Source organism: Coenobita brevimanus, chromosome 74, assembly GCF_032717465.1.
Source record: "Coenobita brevimanus isolate Jiangsu-jjx chromosome 74, ASM3271746v2, whole genome shotgun sequence".
NCBI lineage: Eukaryota > Metazoa > Arthropoda > Malacostraca > Decapoda > Coenobitidae > Coenobita > Coenobita brevimanus.
In genome coordinates, this window is record NC_137027.1 from 17,412,650 (window position 1) to 17,434,917 (window position 22,268).

Genomic DNA, 22,268 nt, shown 5'->3' on the forward strand with positions numbered 1-22,268 from the left:
TTTAGAAACTTCTTTCTGGATTCTCTTCTTATCTTACAGGAAAATGGAGTACAGTTGTCATAAAATGACTAAATGTCATAAAAGACTTTGTGGTTCCTTCGTGGTTGAGTTATATATATATATATATATATATATATATATATATATATATATATATATATACATATATATATATACATATATATATATATATATATATATATATATATATATATATATATATATACATATATATATATTAGACTTGTGGACGAGCGGTTTTTATATCTTGGAGTAGCTTCCCATTTGTCATGTAGTGACAGGAGAGGTAAAGAATAGTATGGGACTATTTTTATTTGTCTTGGAAATATTAACAAGTCTCTCACACGGAGCGGAGTATAGAGTCCAGTCCCGCTAGCTATCTCTCTGTCTGTCTCTCTCTCTGTCTCTCTCTCAAGTTGCTAAGCCCTTCCTTTTTCTGACCTGCCTGTTCTAAGGCTTGTCTCCTTCTCAACCTGCCTGTTCTGTGGCTAACCTCCCTCTCTCTCTCTTTCCTAAATTCTGGAGTAGCAGGGGTGTGTCACGTGTGTTCCTTGTGAGTGGAAAATTCTAGCAGCCTGTGTGTGAGTATGTGTGTATGTGTGTGTATGGTCACTTGGTCTTTGTTCACGGTTGGACTGCTGACAACTAACTGCATCATCTCCTTACTGGCCACTGTCGTCAGCTTTTCCTCAGTGTAACTTGCAAGCTCATTTCCTTTTCCCAAGCTCGCATAGGGCTGTCTATCTATCTATTTATCTATCTATCTATTATGATTTGTAATGGAACACACAGTCCCTGGTTTATGTCCTTCTATATGAAATTTCCACATCGTATTTTACGAGCCATATCCATACAAGGAAACTAATCTGTAATTAGCAGTATCTTGGAAACTACTTGCTGGATCATCTTAATGTCTTAAAGAACTAGAAGTGGTGCCAAGGCACAGCAAACCCCTGCCCGGCAGTCATTTTAGTGATGAATATGAACACAACAGGATATCAGGTCAAAGACGTCACAAAAAATTTGTAGTAAATCGGGTGAAAATTGACGATTTTTAGCCCATTTGAAATTCGAGGCCCGACCCACATGACACTGACTCTCCTACCGCTAACTCGGGGGTGACTCCCTGATGTATTGAAACATGTTATTGGATGCAGATTTGAAAGACGCAGCACATTTAGGTTTTGGTTTCATGTCAAGGTGAAGAAAGGAGTTATGGCGAATATTTTATTATTTTTTTTTTTTTTTACATTTTTTGGGCTACAGCCTGGGCCTTGGACCAATATGGCCCAAAATTTAATCAGGTGTTCAGAAGGTCATAGCTCATCATCCCTGTAATATTCGTAAAAATTGCACTACTAGTTTTCACATAAAGTTGTTAACAGATAGACAAGCAAACAAACAGACAGACAAACCGAGTGAAAACAATAGCCTACCAATCCTCGAGTCCTTCCGAGACGGGGAAGGGAAAAGATAGTGTACGAGTCCTAGTTTATGCCCCTTTATATATATATATATATATATATATATATATATATATATATATATGGGAATTGGGAATTTATAATACCAAATTGTGTAAAGGATGTACTAAATGTGAAAGAACAATGAAGGGTCGAGTCATCAGCAAAAGAGCGTATTGGGTTGTGAGTGACAGATAGGAGGTCATTTATATGAATGAGAAAGAGGGTTGGTGCCAAAACTGATCCCTGAGGTACGCCAGCATATATGGAATGAAACTGAGAATAAATACCATCTACCATGACCCGTATTTTTTTATTATGAATGTAAGAAAAAATTAGAGGAACCAGTGATGCAAAAGCATAGTGTAACATCTTAGACAATAAAGCCCGGTGCCATACTCTGTCAAATGATTTTGTTATATCTACTGCTGTTGTGTGTGTTTCACCGTGTTGGTCTATTGTTTTGTTAATCTGATGGGTAAGAAGGCAAAGAATGTCTACAGTTAAACGTTCTTGTCTAAATCCATACTGCCGATCATTGATTAATTTATTGATTTATAGATGCTTGATTATGTGTTTCTTAATTAGCATCTCATAAACTCTGCAGAGAATGGAAGTTATTGCAATTTGTCTATAGTTTGATGGATCAAAAGTTGCCCCTTTTTTAGGAACAGGGTGGATATTTGCTTCTTTCCAAGGGCTGGAAAACTTGAGGTACGGATGCATAAGCGGAAAAATTTTGCCAGTACAGGAGCCAACACTGAGGAGCAATTTTTAAGTACTATTAAAGGAATTTCATCTGGACCAGTAGCTTTGTCTGCTGAGAGATTCTGTAATACAGCTTGTACGTATCTGGTGTGAATCATGAAAGGAGGTATTTGAGGGGAATCAAAATCAAGTTCAGGAATATTGTAATTTTCTGTATTTAGGGATGAGTTTTTTTAAAAAATGTCAACAAGAAGTTTGGCTTTTCCACGTAGGTCACTCACTACATTTACATTTGGGGACTGTAAAGGCGGAATGAAAGAGGAGGTAGTGAAGTTAGTTTTGAATGAATTAAGGGTTGACCAGAATATTTTGTTATCATTTGGGTTGTTTAGTAGTTTGTTAGCCTGTCTATGCAGAAAGTTTGATTTAGAAAGATTGATGATAGTTTTAGCATGGTTTCTGATATTTCTATAATAGTTAATGGCTTCTTTGGTTTTGGTCCTTGTATAAGTGTTATAGGCTATTGTTTTATGTTCAGTTACTCTAGCACAACTGTGGTCAAACCATTTAGGAGAATTACATCTTTTTCTGTAAATATGATGGGGAATGAATGCTTCCATGACGACTTTAATGAAATCCTGTATGTGGCCCAATGTGGAATTTGCATCTTGGGAGAAAAAGGAGGTCCAAGGAACATCCGTGAAAAAATTATGGAGTTCCTCCCAGTCTGCCTTGTCGTAGTGCCATTTAGTCACCACGACCTATTCAGAGCAGGAGGGTGTGGTAGGTGTTAAACTAGTGGCTTGAATCAGACAATGATCCGAGGATCCGAGGAGGGAGTTCACTTCGACACAATAATTATCTGAATTGGTTGTTAGAAACAAGTCCAATAGGTGGGGATTTTGATCGGGGTTGTCTGGTACACGGGTGGATTGACTGACTAACTGGGTAAGATTAAATGTGTCTACAAATAGCTCACATTCAAGACCAGAGTCATCAGTTCTGGCTGAATAAGTGAGCCATTCAACATTATGGACATTAAATTCACCCAGAATAGTAATTTCTGATGCAGTATTAATGCTGAGGATACTTAGTTGTGAAGACAGTCAAATAAACTCGGCTCTGGAGGGGCATTAGGGGAACGATAAACACAACAGAAATATTTAATTTTACCAAAAGAATTTAATTTGTATATGGAATAGTCGAAATAAGGAGAATTAAATTTAGTAATCTCCTCCAGGGAAACTTCTGATTTAGCAAGGCAACATACGCCTCCTTTGGGTCTGAAATTTAGGATCAAGATATAACCAGGAAAATTTAATCTCAAGACAGAGTTACAAATGCAAGAGTAAGGGATATTACGAGAGTGGAACCAGTAAATGAATATGTGAGACTGTCTCGCTGGAAGTGGCTGTGGCACATATACAGAAAAGAAGGTAGTTTAATACAGGATGTGCCAGAGTGGACTGCTAGAGGAAGAAGAGGTAGAGGTAGGCCATGGGAAACCTGGTTGAGGACAATGAAAAAAGAAGCAGGAGAGGAGTGTTGGTGGTACCCGAAGGAGATGGCAAGAGACAAATATTAGTGGAGAGAGTTCATTGAGGCCCTATGCATCCCGTGGGGTGCCACAGGAAATGATTGACTGATTGATTGAAATCAGAGGTGGAGCTTACTTGTGTCTGTCAAAAATAGCAGGTCAGGGGATTCAAACTGGAGGAAATTTTGAACAGAGCTGATGTTGGAGTGAAGTCTCCTAATATTGCAAAAGAAAATTTTACTGCACTGACGAGCAGATTTAGGGCGCTGCAACACTGGAGGTGGCACAGTCGCTTGATGACGACCGGGCAGCAATGGTTCTATTTATGGGGGGGAGAGCAGCGATGTGTTGAGGAATGTGTATCATATGTAATGACAAGATCGGTGTTTTATGGAGAGAGGATAGCTGGTTTAAGACAATGTGATATAATGTGGATGTGTGTGCTGTATAAAGAGGGCAGCCTGATGCCCTCTGACGTTTGGAGCAGAAAGATGTGTAACCAGCTACCAAGGCCTAGGAGAGAAAATGGAATCCAGGCTATTCCCTGAGTCTCCCATTACCTCGGCGGTAGAACTTCCCTGGGCGGGGCTGCCTACCCCTAATACTACAATATATGTAATATATATACATATATATATATATATATATATATATATATATATATATATATATATATATATATATATATATAGATTGGCATAACTGTTAGTGCATATCTATATATTCTTTACCACATGATGGGGATACGTCTTTGATAAAGGCTTATTATTGCACTTCTCATTACCACTACTACTACTACTACTACTACTATTATCATTATCACTACTACAATTATCATCACTGTTATTATCACAGTTACCATTATTATCACTGTTACTATTATTATCACTACTACAATTATTATCATCACTACTACTACAATTATCAGTAGTATTATCATTATCACTGCTAATATCATTATCACTACTATTATTAATATGACTACTGCTATTATCATCACTACTATTATTATTATTATCACTTCCACTATCATTATCACTACAAATATTATTATCACTACTCCTATGATTATTATAAATACCACTACTACTATTATTATCAGTATTATTATAAATATTATCACTACTGCTATTATTATTATCATCATCACTACTGCTATTATTTTCACTTCCTAACCCACAGCAGGTCAGAGCCAGCCCCAGTGTGAGTCCTGGCCCTGCTGCATCACGTTTCCAGACGGCAGTTGCTACTGCGACTGTACAACCTGCCCCGTCACGAGGAAGAGGTCGTTCGGGGAGCCCACCACGACCACAACGACAACGAAGACGACCAGTACGACTCGAGGTGACCCCAGCATCGGCAGTGTGAGTAGTGGTAAAGGTCGTCGTGAAGCCCCCAGTGGTCGTCGCGCAGTATGGCAGTCGTAAGCAAGAACTCTGCTCCATTATCCTCAACAAGAACGACAAGAACACCAAGAAAAACAACAACAACAGAACAACAAGAATGACAAATAAGTAAGAACAAAGAACAAGAACAACAGTGCCACCACAACAGCTACAAAAACAACAATGTGAAAAAAAGAAACAAACAACAAAAATAACAAGAAACCATCAACAACAAAAAACAATGAAAAATATAGTCCTTTCACCTTAGCTTGGCCCAGATTTTCGTCCTTTTACAGTTTATTTCATGTACCTCAGTGGCAGAAAAAGACAATGTTACGGCTCTACATCCCTCTAATAGCACTTCTTCGTGACTAGCAATTTGAAGGGGTTAATGAGGGCTATATCCCCTCTCCGTTCCAAAATTCCCTCCTGCGCTTAATAAAATCGCTTGGATGTGATATGGATTACATGAAAAGTAAAAAAAAAAAAAAAAGGTAATGCTTTTCTCTCTCTCTCTCTCTCTCTCTCTCTCTCTCTCTCTCTCTCTCTCACTCTCCAAACATATTGTTCAGCGGGTGAAATACCATTTCTCATTATCCTGTGTGGTGTGGTGTGGTGCGGGTATTACTGACTGGTGTGGTATTATCCGGTGTGGTGGTGTGGCGTGATTGTTACTGACTAGGATGGTGTTATCCTTTGTGGTGGTGTGGTGTGGGTATTATTTTGTGTGGTATTACCCTGTGTGATGGTGTGGTGTGGCTATTATTGATTAGTGTGGTATTACCCTGTGTGGAGGTGTTGTGTGGCTATTAATAACTGATGTGGTATATTCCTGTGTGGTGGTTTGGTGTGGTTATTATTGACTGGTGTGGTATTAAACTGTGTGGTGCTGTGGTGTGGTGTAGCTATTATTGACTGATGTGGTATTACCCTATGTGGTGGTGTGCTGTGGCTATTACTGACTCATGTGGTATTATCTTATGTGGTATGGCTACTATTGATTGGTGTGGTATTGCCCTGTGTGGTGGTGTGATGTGGCTGTTATTGACTGGTATGGTATTATCCTGGGTGGTGGTGTGGTGTGGGTATTACTGACTGGTGTGGTATTGTCCTGTGATGTGGTGTGGTGTGGAGTGGCTATTGTTGACTGGTGTGGTATTATCCTGTGTGATGGAGTGGTCTGGTGTGGGTATTACTGACTGATATTATAGACAGAAGTCCAGACAGCAAAATCCCCCATGCTCTTTTCAGGCTGTTTAGTAGAGAGTTTAACCCTCATGACGCCAGCAACGTAGATCTACGTCCCCTTCAAAAATGCCAGTGATGTAGATTTACGTCCTGCAGCACTGAGAAGTCATTGCAAGCAACTGAAGTAAAATGGAAGGTTATATTGTATCCTGCTAACTTCAGACATTTCTCCACCACACTTAGAACACTGATTCAGGAGCACAGGAGGTGAGTGTGTCTTTGCAGGCCCACTGCCACTCTCCTCTGTAACCTTGATGATTTCAGAGTCCGAATGGCACCAACCTGACTCGATTCAACCAACTTTCCTACTTTGCTGATTACTTTTATTAGTGCCAGGGATCTTATATTGATGTATTAAGCCAAATTACCCACAAAAAATGTCCAAAATCGGTTCAAGAGCTAACAGATGCTCTGCTCTCAGTAACCTTGAAGATTTCAGAGGTAGAGTGGCTCCAACCTGACTCGATTCAACCATCTGGTTTTAGTGATTACTTCTATTACTGCCAGGGAGCTTATTTTGACATATTAAGCCCATACAGTATAGCCAGAAGAAGAAAAATCCAAAATCGACCGGCATTGAGGGGTATCATTTTTTTTTTTTTTTTTTGCCCAGCACGGTACGGGTTAAAAGGCTGGAGGTCATATGATGAGGGAGAGACTGACTGAGGGCGATAGTTCCTCATCTGACATACGGAAAAGATGATGATGATGATGAGGAGGAGGAGGAGAAGGAGGAGGAGAAGGAGAATGATGAAGGTGGTAATGGTGGTGGTGAGCATAATGGTTGTAATGGTCATTGTGGTGGTAATGGTGGTGGTGGTGGTGATGGTGGTAATGGTGGAGGTGGTGATGGTGGTAATGGTGGAGGTGGTGATGGTGGTAATGGTGGTGATGGCGATGATGGTGTATAGAGAGAACAGGAGGAGAAGAAAAAGAACAGTATTTGTGGATATTCCGTAACACCTCATCCTTCGCAAATTAATATACACATTACACCCGTTTTCCTCTATATTTTTTTAACGCAAATTATAAAAGTATTTAAAAGATATACATGACGTACGAGGGAATAATAACATGGAGTAGGTAAAATAATAAGCCAGAGAGAAATTGTTACGAGACGGCCTAAGTCGTTCTTGAGAGAGAGAGAGAGAGAGAGAGGCTAGTTTTTGCTAATCTTACTGAATGAGATTTTTCGAACTTCTATTATTTTCTTTTTACTTCTCTCGTATTACACCATCCATCCCTTCTTTCCCCATTGCCCGCTTCCCGCCCTCCTTCTCCCTCTCTTTAGTAGTGGTAGAGGTGTATAGATGTTGCTGCTGTCTGTGTGGCCTAGCAGACCCATCGACCACAAACAAGCAACACCTTCCTGTGACAGACAGCACCTGGCCAGGGTGGGAACAGGGTCCTTCCACATGACGAGGTGCAGCTGAAATGAAGGAGGCATTCCCGCAATAGGATGATCTATATATAGGTTATGTCTGAGTAGTAGTGTCACCCAGACTTTTTCTACTTGGTAAATGTGGATGAGTTCCCCGCCTGGGAGTGTTCTACATGGCCAGCTGTGTATAGGAGATATGCATGAGTAGTAGTGATAGTCCAGACATTGTCTACTTGGTAAATGTGGCTGAGATCCCGGCCTGGGAGTTTTGTGCATGGCCAGCTACCGTGTCACTGCCATGGTAGTACCTCCCGGGAAGATGGTAACCATGCAACTACTACCTTTTTGGTGAGTTAACGGGTCCAACACCTTGCCCAAGGGTGACCTGGGACTATGCAGGGCAGGGGCGTCCATCTTCTCTGAACCAGACACACACCACAGCCGCATACCCATGATGTGTTAGGTAATGAGCAGTTTAAAACTATACTCGGTTTACTCTAATTTGGCCCAGATTTTTTTGTTATTTTGTAGTTTATTTCACACTCTGCATTCCTTCCGTAACACTTCTTCATGACTGGCATCATATTCCAGTGTTAATCTCTTGTAACAGCTTAGAATTCAAGATGCAGAGATGGCAATTTTAAACCAAGTTAAAGTGGAAATGATATAATACACAACAGAGTATAGAGGAAGGCAAACAGCAGTACGAAATCTATTTTCTGTTTATCTATCTATCTATCTATCCATTGTTACATAGTCTATGATTTCATCATCCTTTGTGTAATTCTAACGTACAGTATGCTGCATGTTTGATCACGAGCGTGTTCTACCTCACTCCTCCCTTCTACCCTTATCCTAGAGTAAGTCGTTCTTTCTGTTGTTCAGAGCAGGAGTGTCAACTCTTTGTTCCCTCTGGCTTCATTTGCGCGTCCTTCTTACAAGTTGTATCAAGCTCTGCCGGCCCCTATATAATGAGCTCAGTCTCTACATTAATTGCCACTAAGATCTACTCCTCATTTTGTTCATATCTCTCTCCTCCCCTGTACAGTTGTTATAATTGTGAGTGCTCAGGAAGTCTCCAACCATCTAGCAGTTGTGTAATTTGAGTATAACTGTTATTGTATTTTTTCTTCTACTGTGTAGCGTAAGGTGTTAATTCTTGGGCCTAGTAAGGTTTTTGTGATTCATATGTTTTGGGTGTCAGCCCTTATTAATAATATTTTGTATCTGTAATAATATATCTTGCATTCACTGAGTATTATCTGGTATTCTCATTTTATCAGGGCTGACTTAGATAAATTTACTCATGCTAATTTCGTGTTAATAGAGGCTATTGCAGTTAACCATATATTGAACCTGTTTTTGCCATTACATTATCCTTATGAGTCCTGAATGTTTTGTTGTTAGTTTGAGCATTAAACTTTAACTTGTAATTTTACCTAAGCCTTTTGTTTTGAACCTGGAACTTTACGGGACAGTAGTGATTTTTAGTATTCTCACTTAAAGTGTACATTATCTTTCTCTGTTCCGTAACATAAATTTGGTGACCTCTTATCAGGATATTCAGGATATTATCATAAGGATATTGCTTAATATTTTGTGACTGTGATTTATTCATGATGCCTACTTTTAGTACGCTTGATGAAGCCAAAGATTTTTTGTCAAATGTGCAAACAGTGTGTGATGTAGAAAACAGAACAAAGAATGAACTTAAGCTTGTTGCTCAAAAATTGGGAATTGCAGTTCACTCTCATCATTCTAAAGATCAAATTGTTGGCATGATTAATAAAAGCTTGTTTAATGTAACTCCCCCAAATGAGCAAACGCAGATTGAAATAGCTAAGTTACAGCTAGCTCTGCAGGAGGCTCGTGTTAAGGAAGCTGAGTTTCAGGCTCGTGCTGAGGAGGCTGAGTCTCAGGCTAAGGAGGCGGAGTCTCAGGCTCGTATTCAGGAGGCTGAATTTCAAGCAAATGCTCGTATTCAGGAGGCACAGGCACAGGCTCAGGCACAAATTGAACTAGCTAGAATTCAGGCAGACCATGAGTATCGCATGAAACAAGGTGGAACTGGATCATCTAGCTCTGATGATTTTGATGTGGCTAAAAATGTTAAACTTGTCCCTCCTTTTAATGAATCTGATTTAACAAAGTATTTTCAGTTGTTTGAGAGGGTAGCTACAGGTTTTAATTGGCCCAAAAAGTATTGGCCAGTACTCCTTCAAACTGTTCTCACCGGTAAAGCTCAAGTAACTTATGCATCTTTGCCTCAGGATCAATCTGATAATTATGATGTAGTTAAGAGCTTGATTCTTAAGGCCTATGAGCTTGTTCCTGAAGCCTATAGAGTAAAATTTAGGACAACTTATAAGCAAGATAAGCAATCCCATGTTGAGTATGCAAAAATCAAAGATCTGTTAGAGCAGTGGTTAAATTCTAAGAATGTGGATTCTGATTTTGACAAATTTAAGCAGATGATTTTGCTGGAGGACTTCAAAAGGTGTATTAATAAAGTTGTAAGCCTATATCTTGATGAGAAAAGAATAGATAATTTGTCTGATGCTGCAGTTTTAGCCGATGAATATGTTCTCACTCACAAGAGATATTCTAAAGAAAAAAGGAAAGCTGAGAGTAAGTACGTTGCCTCTATTCAGAGTACAGGTAACAGGAAAGATAATAAAGAAGATGTTTCTCAGGAAGTAAATACCAGCTCCACCTCTAGATTTCAGAAAAGTAAATGTACTTATTGTAGTAAGCTTGGTCATACTACGGAGAAATGTTTCAGGAGACAGCGTGATGTGAACAAAAAGGAGTCTTTAAATATTCAGTCAATTGGCCTAGTGTCCACCCTTGAGAGTTCCCAGAATTCTTTAACCGAGTTAATTGAACCTGCTTTGAGGGGTAAATTAAATCCTCATGATGAAGCTCCTCTTTTGAGCAGTAACGTGTGTGACATTCTCAAGAGTTCATGTGCTAATTTCCTGTCAGATGGTTTTGTCAGTCCTCTGGACAGTAATGACAGGACATCAGTTAAAATATATCGTGATACAGGTGCTTGCCAATCCCTTATGCTGAGCAGTGTTCTAGGCTCTAATTTTAATTCCCCTGATGAAACTGTAATCTTACAAGGTGTAGGGAATAATTACTTCTCTGTCCCTCTGTGCAGAGTGAATTTAGAGTCTGGTTTTGTTAATTGTTCCGTTATGGTTGGGTTGGTTGAGACACTCCCAATGTCAGGTGTAACTTTCTTACTTGGAAATGATATTGGTGGAAGTCAAGTGTGTCCAGCTCCTCAGTTGTCTAGTGAGCCAGTGGCTGCGACCCAGGATTGTGGTGTCTCTGATGTGTTCTCTGCATATGCTGTCACTAGGGCTAAGTCTAAAGTTACTGGTGACTTAGAGGATAATGATGATGATGATGTTATCCTAGCTGACACTTTTCTTGATAATTTGGACCACTCGCCAGATGAGGCAGTACCCCGTAGTGTTGATAATTTGTCTCGTCAAGAGTTGGTTGAGTTGCAGGTTGCTGACCCTGAGTTGAAAGGTCTAGCTAACTCTGCTTGCAGTGAGGAAGAGTCAGCCGGTGCTTCTACTTGTTATTATATAAAGTCAGGAGTACATATAAGGAAGTGGAGACCCCCAACAGCATCAGCCGACTGTGAATGGGAGGTTGTACATCAAGTTGTCATCCCTCCTGTTTGTAGGCAGGACATCATTAGAGTGGCTCATGATTTTAGTTTGGCAGGACACCTTGGAGTGAGGAAGACTGTGGCACGCATTTTGAAACACTTCTACTGGCCAGGTATCTTCAGGGATGTTTCCTGGTATTGTAAGTCTTGTCACACCTGTCAAGTTGTAGGGAAGTGTAATCAGACCGAAAAGGTTGCACCTCTAGTTCCCATTCCTCCTTTTGAGGTGCCTTTCACCCGTGTGTTGGTGGAAATTGAGGGCCCTCTTCCTAAGACTTCTTCAGGATTTTCTTATGTGTTGACCCTGATTGATATGGCTACTCGTTATCCTGAAGCCATTCCACTTAGAAATATCTCAGCAAAGAACGTGGTTAAGGAAATGCTAGGGTTCTTCACAAAGTTTGGTCTGCCCAAGGAGGTACAGTCAGACCGGGGAAGTAATTTCATGTCAAATGTTTTCAAGCAGTCTCTGAAAGAGTTGGGCATCACCCAGATCACGTCTTCAGCTTACCATCCCCAGACCCAAGGAGCGTTGGAGAGATATCATCAAGCACTCAAATCGATGCTCAAGGAATACTGTTTGGAACATCAGAAAGACTGGGATAAAGGTCTTCCATTTGTAGTATTTGCCGCAAGAGAATCTCCAAATGAATCACTGGGCTTCTCACCTTTTGAACTACTGTTTGGCCATGAAGTAAGAGGACCCCTTAAGCTACTCAAGGAATGCTGGCTGTCGGAGGAAGATGACGTCAACCTGCTGGAGTATGTGATGAAGTTCAAAGAACGGCTGTCCACTGCTTTACAGCTGGCGAGAGAGAATTTAGGAGCTGCTCAGGAGAAGCTGAAAACTTGGTATGATAAGAAGTCCAGGTTACGCCACTTTCAGCCAGGAGATCAGGTTTTGATTCTGCTACCGGTGCATGGGCAACCTCTTCAAGCCAAGTTTATTGGTCCTTATTTCGTGGAGAAGAAACTCAGTGATGTCAACTATGTCATCGCCACACCAGATCGTAGAAAGAACAAGCAACTTTGTCACATCAACATGCTAAAGTTATATCATAGGCGGGACGAAAATAACCCAGTCTGCACTGTAGCTGTTCCACCCGTGTCTGCAAGTGAAGTTCTCCCATGCAGCATGAGCCTGAGTGATAGTTTGGGGAAGAATCCTGATATCATGAATGATCTCCAGACTAAGCTTTCTCATCTACCTCCCGAGGAAAGGCAGGAGTTTTCGGCATTACTGCAGGAGTACCCGCAAGTGTTCCGTGCTACTCCAGGAAGAACCACTGTGTTGATGCATGATGTCGATGTTGGAGACGCAAAGCCAATTAAATTGCCTCCTTACCGTGTCAGCCCAGTGAAAGTTCCTCTCATCCAGATGGAGCTTGGCTACCTGTTGGACCACAAGATGATTGAGCCCTGTCAGAGCGAGTGGAGTTCTCCTGTCACTCTAGTCCCTAAGCCAGGTGGGTCACAGCGGCTTTGCATCGACTACAGACGTGTTAATCAGATAACCAAAACAGACACTTACCCTCTCCCTCGCGTGGAAGATTGCATAGACAAGATCGGAAAGGCTAGGTACATAAGTAAGTTTGATTTGTTAAAGGGATACTGGCAAGTACCTATGACTGAACGTGCTAGGGAGATCTCATGTTTTGTAACACTAGGAAAGACTTTTGCATGTTCTGTAATGCCATATGGTATGAAGAATGCACCAGCCACATTTCAGAAGCTCATGAATGTTGTAACAGAGGGTTTGGCAGGGTGTGTAGTTTACATTGATGATGTATTAATCTTGAGTGACAACTGGAAAGATCACCTATGCCATGTCAGTAAATTTCTTGAGCGTTTGGTTCAGGCTAATCATGTAGCTAATTTATCAAAGTGTGAGTTTGGTCAAGCTAAAGTTCAGTACCTTGGGTACGTAATTGGTGTTGGACATGTTGCACCACCAGGAGCTAAGGTTCAGGTTATAAGTGATCTTCCTAGACCTAAAAGTAGGAAAGAGCTAAAAAGATTTTTGGGAATGGTAGGTTATTACCGGAGATTTGTTCTTAACTTTTCAATTCTTGTATCACCACTTACAGACCTACTGAAAAAGGGAGTTAAATTTGTCTGGACCGATAACTGTGAATCCTCTTTCAGCAAACTTAAAGCTATCCTATTAAGTCAGCCAGTGCTCGCTACTCCAAATTTTGCTAAGCCTTTTAAGATGGCTGTTGACGCTAGTGAAACAGGAGCTGGGGCTGTTTTGCTGCAAGAGGATGATCAGGGTATTGAACACCCTGTATCTTATTACAGTAAGAAGTTCACTCCAACTCAAAAGAACTACTCAACTATTGAGAACGAGCTTTTGGCCTTGATTTTGGGTTTACAGGATTTTTCATTTTATTTGTGTTATGGTTTTGACCCCATAGTCATTTATACTGATCATAACCCACTGAAAATCCTTAGTAAGTTTAAAGATAAAAATCAGAGATTGACAAGATGGAGTCTACTTCTTCAGGAGTATTCATTAGACATACAACATGTCAAGGGGAAAGAAAATGTTATTACAGATTGCTTATCTAGACTTTAGACAGATTGTTTTAGAGTAATAAGAAATTTCCTTTGTAAATTTCTTTTTCTTTGTGGGGAGGTGTTACATAGCCTATGATTTCATCATCCTTTGTGTAATTCTAACGTACAGTATGCTGCATGTTTGATCATGAGCGTGTTCTACCTCACTCCCCCCTTCTACCCTTATCGTAGAGTAAGTCGTTCTTTCTGTTGTTCAGAGCAGGAGTGTCAACTCTTTGTCCCCTCTGGCTTCATTTGCGCGTCCTTCTTACAAGTTGTATCAAGCTCTGCCGGCCCCTATATAATGAGCTCAGTCTCTACATTAATTGCCACTTAGATCTACTCCTCATTTTGTTCACATCTCTGTCCTCCCCTGTACAGTTGTTATTATTGTGAGTGCTCAGGAAGTCTCCAACCATCTAGCAGCTGTGTAATATGAGTATAACTGTTATTGCATTTTTTCTTGTACTGAGTAGCGTAAGGTATTAATTCTTAGGCCTAGTAAGGTTTTTGTGATTCATGTGTTTTGGGTGTCAGCCCTTATTAATATTATTTTGTATCTGTAATAATATATCTTGCATTCACTGAGTATTATCTGGTATTCTCATTTTATCAGGGCTGACTTAGATAAATTTACTCATGCTAATTTCGTGTTAATAGAGGCTATTGCAGTTAACCATATATTGAACCTGTTTTTGCCATTACATTATCCTTATGAGTCCTGAATGTTTTGTTGTTAGTTTGAGCATTAAACTTTAACTTGTAATTTTACCTAAGCCTTTTGTTTTGAACCTGGAACTTTACGGGACAGTAGTGATTTTTAGTATTCTCACTTAAAGTGTACATTATCTTTCTCTGTTCCGTAACATAAATTTGACGACCTCTTATCAGGATATTAAGGATATTATCATAAGGATATTGCTTAATATTTTGTGACTCTGATTTATTCATGATGCCTACTATTACTATGCTTGAAGAAGCCAAAGATTTTTTGTTAAATGTGCAAACAGTGTGTGATGTAGAAAGCAGAACAAAGAATGAACTTAAGCTTGTTGCTCAACAATTGGGAATTGCAGTTCACTCTCATCATTCTAAAGATCAAATTGTTGGCATGATTAATAAAAGCTTGTTTAATGTAACTCCCCCAAATGAGCAAACGCAGATTGAAATAGCTAAGTTACAGCTAGCTCTGCAGGAGGCTCGTGTTAAGGAAGCTGAGTTTCAGGCTCGTGCTGAGGAGGCTGAGTCTCAGGCTAAGGAGGCGGAGTCTCAGGCTCGTACTCAGGAGGCTGAATTTCAGTCAAATGCTCGTATTCAGGAGGCACAGGCACAGGCTCAGGCACAAATTGAACTAGCTAGGATTCAGGCAGACCATTAGTATCGCATGAAACAAGGTGGAACTGGATCATCTAGCTCTGATGATTTTGATGTGGCTAAAAATGTTAAACTTGTCCCTCCTTTTAACGAATCTGATTTAACAAAGTATTTTCAGTGTTTTGAGAGGGTAGCTACGGGTTTTAATTGGCCCAAAAAGTATTGGCCAGTACTCCTTCAAACTGTTCTCACCGGTAAAGCTCAAGTAACTTATGCATCTTTGCCTCAGGATCAATCTGATAATTATGATGTAGTTAAGAGCTTGATTCTTAAGGCCTGTGAGCTTGTTCCTGAAGCCTATAGAGTAAAATTTAGGACAACCTATAAGCAAGATAAGCAATCCCATGTTGAGTATGCAAAAATCAAAGAAGATCTGTTAGAGCAGTGGTTAAATTCTAAGAATGTGGATTCTGATTTTGACAAATTTAAGCAGATGATTTTGCTGGAGGACTTCAAAAGGTGTATTAATAAAGTTGTAAGCCTATATCTTGAGAAAAGAATAGATAATTTGTCTGATGCTGCAGTTTTAGCCGATGAATATGTTCTCACTCACAAGAGATATTCTAAAGAAAAAGGAAAGCTGAGAGTAAGTACATTGCCTCTACTCAGAGTACAGGTAACAGGAAAGAGAATTAAGATGATGTTTCTCAGGAAGTAAATACCAGCTTCACCTCTAGATTTCAGAAAAGTAAATGTACTTATTGTAGTAAGCTTGGTCATACTACGGAGAAATGTTTCAGGAGACAGCGTGATGTGAACAAAAAGGAGTCTTTAAATATTCAGTCAATTGGTCTAGTGTCCACCCTTGAGAGTTCCCAGAATTCTTTAACCGAGTTAATTGAACCTGCTTTGAGGGGTAAATTGAATCCTCATGATGAAGCTCCTCTTTTGAGCAGTAACGTGGGTGACATTCTCAAGAGTTCATGTGCTAATTTCCTGTCTGATGGTTTTGTCAGTCCTTTGGACAGTAATGACAGGAAATCAGTTAAAATTTATCGTGATACAGGTGCTTGCCAATCCCTTATGCTGACCAGTGTTCTAGGCTCTAATGTTAATTCCTCTGATGAAACTGTAATCTTACAAGGTGTAGGGAATAATTACTTCTCTGTCCCTCTGTGCAGAGTGAATTTAGAGTCTGGTTTTGTTAATTGTTCCGTTATGGTTGGGTTGGTTGAGACACTCCCAATGTCAGGTGTAACTTTCTTACTTGGATATGATATTGGTGGAAGTCAAGTGTGTCCAGCTCCTCAGTTGTCTAGTGAGCTAGTGGCTGCGACCCAGGATTGTGGTGTCCCTGATGTGTTCTCTGCATGTGCTGTCACTAGGGCTAAGTCTAAAGTTACTGGTGACTTAGAGGATAATGATGATGATGATTTTATCCTAGCTGACACTTTTCTTGCTAATTTGGACCACTCACCAGATGAGGCAGTACCCCGTAGTGTTGATAATTTGTCTCGTCAAGAGTTGGTTGAGTTGCAGGTTGCTGACCCTGAGTTGAAAGGTCTAGCTAACTCTGCTTGCAGTGAGGAAGAGTCAGCCGGTGTTTCTACTTGTTATTATATAAAGTCAGGAGTACTTATAAGGAAGTGGAGACCCCCAACAGCATCAGCCGACTGTGAATGGGAGGTTGTACATCAAGTTGTCATCCCTCGTGTTTGTAGGCAGGACATCATTAGAGTGGCTCATGATTCTAGTTTGGCAGGACACCTTGGAGTGAGGAAGACTGTGGCACGCATTTTGAAACACTTCTACTGGCCAGGTATCTTCAGGGATGTTTCCTGGTATTGTAAGTCTTGTCACACCTGTCAAGTTGTGGGGAAGTATAATCAGACCGAAAAGGTTGCACCTCTAGTTCCCATTCCTCCTTTTGAGGCGCCTTTCACCCGTGTGTTGGTGGATATTGTGGGCCCTCTTCCTAAGACTTCTTCAGGATTTTCTTATGTGTTGACCCTGATTGGTATGGCTTGGTACTCGTTATCCTGAAGCCATTCCACTTAGAAATATCTCAGCAAAGAACGTGGTTAAGGCGTTAGGATGATCTAGCAAGTTGTTTTCAAGATACAGGTCTTTACAGATTAGTTTTCTTGTATCAATATAGTTCGTAAAATACTTACACTGTGGCAATTTCCATGCTACATAAGAACATAAACCGGGGATTGTACTCATTTTTCTGTAGATATGAAGAGAATCAGCAAGAAGTTTCCAAAATATAACACTATAAAGTGCTCAGTGAGCGCATACTTCCGCCAGTACCATTGCCATTAAAAAGGATCCGGATCCGTGTTAGTGGATATAAGATCCGGATCTGCCCCCAAATATATTTAGTTCATTTTTGGTCCATGGCCCATCTTTTCATAAAATTTCACTGAAAATCATTATGTGCAGGATACTCTGGATCCGGATCCGCCTCGAAATTTAATCATTCTTCTTTGGCCCATGGCTCACCCTTCCACAAAATTTCGTCAAAATCCTCTCATAACTTTTTGAGTAATTCTGCTAACAGACAGACAAACAATCTAACCAACGCCGGGTAAAACATAACCTCCTTAGCAGAGATAACAAGACGGATTTTTCCTTATATGGTCATAGCTCGTGAAGTACAGACAATATGGCAATTTTACCTATACGGGCATCAACTACGACACATACTCTATCTTTCTGTGTGATAGGAAGCCAATCCATCTGGTAGTTTACGAGATACAGGCCCGGACGGAAAGACGGACGGACAAGGGCGATTCCCATATCCCCACCATATGGAATAATGGTGAGGATAATAAGTGATAACAACAATAATAATAATAATAATAAAAAAAATTATATAATGATAGTAAAGTGAAAGAATACAGCAAAAGAATCAAATACAAGAAAAATGACACTGACAGAATAAAGGAAATTACTGTGTGTGTGTGTGTGTGTGTGTGTGTGTGTGTGTGTGTGTGTACACGAAACAAAAAGCATTTTACATAACGTATATTATTATTTTTAGTGGCCTAGCTGCCTTCGTAACGGCTCTTCGTTAGCGATGTATTATTATTATTATTATTATTATTATTATTATGTGGTAGGTGGAGGCGCTCACAATCCACTCACTCGATGTAGTGCTGCTCTCGGGTACCTGCCCTTTCCTCTCCTCCATCCTTCTTTCCTTCCATCCTCTTCTGTCTTTCTTCCCTTCATTCTTTCCTTGTCTTTTTGCCTGCGGGTGACTTTACACACCCTCTTCTGTCTTTCTTTCCTTCATTATTTCCTCTTCTTTCTACCTGTGGGTGACTCTACACTGAGTGACAAGCCAAATGGTTTCCTGGTGTACTACACTTGGTGGTAACAATATAATCGAATTTTGGCGCCTGGTGTTTTAGTGAGTAATTACGGTGTTCCAATCAGATTGAGCAAGTGAAGGTTTATATCCAAGAGATGGTTGGGGTTTATTGCTCACGTAATGCCACTCAGGGATGAGTAAGGCTGGTCACTCATCTTAAATGTCAGGACCAACTTGCCTAACCCTGGGCTCTTACACTTCTCATGGGGCAGTGTAGGATTGGATGATGAATGAATGAATTATTATTATTATTATTATTATTATTGCACAGAACATCTCTGCACTTTTAAGAGTTACTTATATTGTTTAATACTGAAACAGATTGCACTAATGCAAAAGCATATCAATGTGCAATGATCTGAATAAACCGCTGAAGAAAATGTGTAACGAAATCTCAGTTAAAAATTCCATATCGACATTAGGTACTTTGCATCTAGAAGACACGAGAGGATATCGATGTGTGGACAGTATAAATCGCTAGTGAGGAGCTATAACGAAAGTTCAAAGGGCACTTTACATCGCGAATCTCAAATAACTTAATAAACTACAGTACCTGAACTCAAAGCAGGAAGAACAGCCAGTAAAATGCAGAGCAGAGCGAAAGGAGCCATGGCGTTCACCCACCTCGGTGTCGGGTCCACACTGAATTCCCACACACCCGCCACGCTTGTGGCGGCTGGCCCAGCAGCCACAAGTGTGGTTAGGGGGCGGAGCTAGTGACGTCATAATAGCTAGCCAATCACGACACATGTGGGCTGCCATAAACTGCTACATAGAGAATTATTTTTATTATTTACTCGGTGTCAATAAAAGTATCAGGAATAAAAGAAAAATTTCCTCTTCTTTATTTCCTTTTACGAAGTGTTTGGTCTACTAATGAACTCTAGGAAAAAAGTCATTTTTACTGTTTTACTACAGAGCTCAATGGGGGTGAAGACACCTCTCTTTATACACACCGGAAAATTACCCCTTCATATTGAGAACTGTATATTATGAAGATGGAGCAGTTTGTGTCCCACTTGGACCCAATTAACGTATGAGAAGTGTGTGTGTGTGTGTGTGTGTGTGTGTGTGTGTGTGTGTGCTGAGGGGTGTTATGAACCTGTGTGTGCGTGTGTGTTGCCAGGTGAGAGAGAGGGAGGGATGGGAGGAAAACTAAACATCATTCCTCCATGTACTTCATCTCCCGTTACATCCCCCTCCCCCTTTGCAGCTCTCTCTCCAAGTTAAGTGAAAAGAATAGATATATGATGATAGTGGAGGTGGAGAGCAATCATCATCAGTTTCTGTTTTTACCCTCTTCCTCATCATCATCATCATCATCATCATCACAACCATTATCATCATCACAACTATTATCATCATCACGTCCATCATCAATATCGTAACCATCCTCCTCCTCCTTATCATCATCATCATCATCATCATCACAACCAAGGTTCTATTTACCTTGATCACAACTACGTCTTCCACAGGGACGAATTCTGTATTGGACTCGCCAGCCAGCCTGACCCAACAGACGGCATCCCCATCCCCACCCCAGCCACCGGAACTAGACCTGCCCCCACCATGAGACGGTCCAGGATCACGGTATTGACACACCCAGGTTCCAGAGGGAACGAAATGGCGGCAGCTGGAACAAAAATGGCGTCAGCGGGAACACAAGACCTAGAGCTGTTCCGAACGTGAAACTACTACTACTACTGCTACTACTACTACTACTACTACTACTACTACTACTATTACTATTACTACTTCTACTACCACCATTACTATTGCTAATGTTACTACTACTACCATTTTACAGTACGAATTGAATGAAGAAAGTCGTAACACTGCAAAATAGACGATAATTGTGTCAATTGTGAGGAGAGTAAGTGTTGGTGGAATTCAGAGACAAGCACTTAACTCCACACACACCTTGTTTGTTACGATAGATAGATGGATATGTAGGTGGATGGATAGATAGATGGATGGATGAGTAGATGGATAGATACTTGTAGATATGTAGGTGGATGGATGGACGGATAGATGCAGTAGATACACAGATAGATAAATAGATAGATAGATAGATGAGTAGATGATATAAGAATGGATGGATGGACGGATGGATAGATACACAGAGATGGATAGGTAAATATAGACAGATAGATGGATAGATAGATAAATATAAAATTGGATTGATGGATACATTAATCTTGAATACTTTTTTTTTTTTGCTTGGAAGGAATGGTTTGCCGGCTCCTGGCCTTTGGTTCCTTCTTCCTTGCATAAAGAAGAGAGAAAGATATTTAGAAGTAGTGGTTGACTGAAAAACAAAAACAAAATTGAGAGTATATTCTTATATAGATAGATGGATAGATAGATATAAAGATGGATGGATGAACAGATAGATAGATAATTTGACAGATATATGGAGAGATAGATAATTTGACAGATACAAGTATATCGAATGAAAAAGATAGATACATACACAACAAGATAGATACATCGATATACAGATAGATAGATGAATAGACAGACAGACAGACAGATATAGATAAACAGACACAGAGAAATAAACAGACATAAGTAAACAGAAAGTATAAAGAGACATAAACAGGCAGATATAGATAAATATCAAATCCATTTATTGTCGTTACTAATCATAATAGAAATAATATCACGCACCAAAAATATATGAATTTGAGTAGCAAATTATTATAAATCTTTTAACTAGGGAATTGATTTATTGCAATTTAATTAAACTTTTTTCGAATTTCACTTTGATTACCTTTTTGGCCAGGTGACTCCAGGTAACACAGGTGGCTCCTTAACACGTCGTCCTAAGCGATTTATCTTATATATTTCACCAGTATTTTTCTTCTACCATATGTATCGTTTTTATATCTATGCGGTTTGCATCCGGAATTTAAAAAGGGGATATGGATATGTAATATCCGGAATATTTCGCTCCTGGAGGGGTATTGCGAGTCTTCAAGGCGGATGGATGGTAGTGTGTGTGTGTGTGTGTGTGTGTGTGTGTGTGTGTGTGTGTGTGTGTGTGTGTGTGGTCGAATTATTAATTGTTTTCTATTTCCGAGGTGACGAGTGAAAAAATAAGAAAAACTGAAAGTAGAATTCTGGCCGAATGTGGAAGCGTGCATGGAAAACTTTGAAAAGAATGAGAAAGTTTTTGACTGGAGATATGAATGGAAAAGTAGGGAATGTGAAGATGGATGGAGTAGGTCTGTGAGTGGGGTGTGCCTGCAGAAGTGGATGAGAATGGCAGTGCTCTAGTGGACATTTGTTCCAGGAAGGGGTTGGTGATAGCCAATTCCTCTTCAGGCACAAAATGGGCCACAGGTATACGTGGCCAGTGATGAAAAGGGTGGGTGGTGAACTGTATCAACGGAAGGCAAGGAATGATTATGTGTGTGCGGATGAGAGAATGAGAAGGCATGTAACTGATGCACATAGAGGTCGGGGGTGTGCATATAGAGGTCGGGGGTGTAGATTTTCTGACCACCACTTGGTGGTGGTGAAAGTCAAGGTTGAAATGAAGTGGAGGAATTGAAGAAGGGAGAGACAGGAGGAAGTAGTTCT

General features: G+C 40.2%; 1 long non-coding RNA gene across 1 annotated transcript in view; it reads right to left on the minus strand.

Moving 5' to 3' along the window:
* LOC145407671 (uncharacterized) overlaps positions 1-19,330 on the minus strand; it is a 55,736-nt gene extending 36,406 nt beyond the window's left edge. Inside the window, exon 1 of the long non-coding RNA XR_013898781.1 lies at positions 19,237-19,330. This is a non-coding gene — a long non-coding RNA (uncharacterized LOC145407671). The remainder of the gene's footprint in view (positions 1-19,236) is intronic.
* Positions 19,331-22,268: the final 2,938 nt, after the last annotated feature.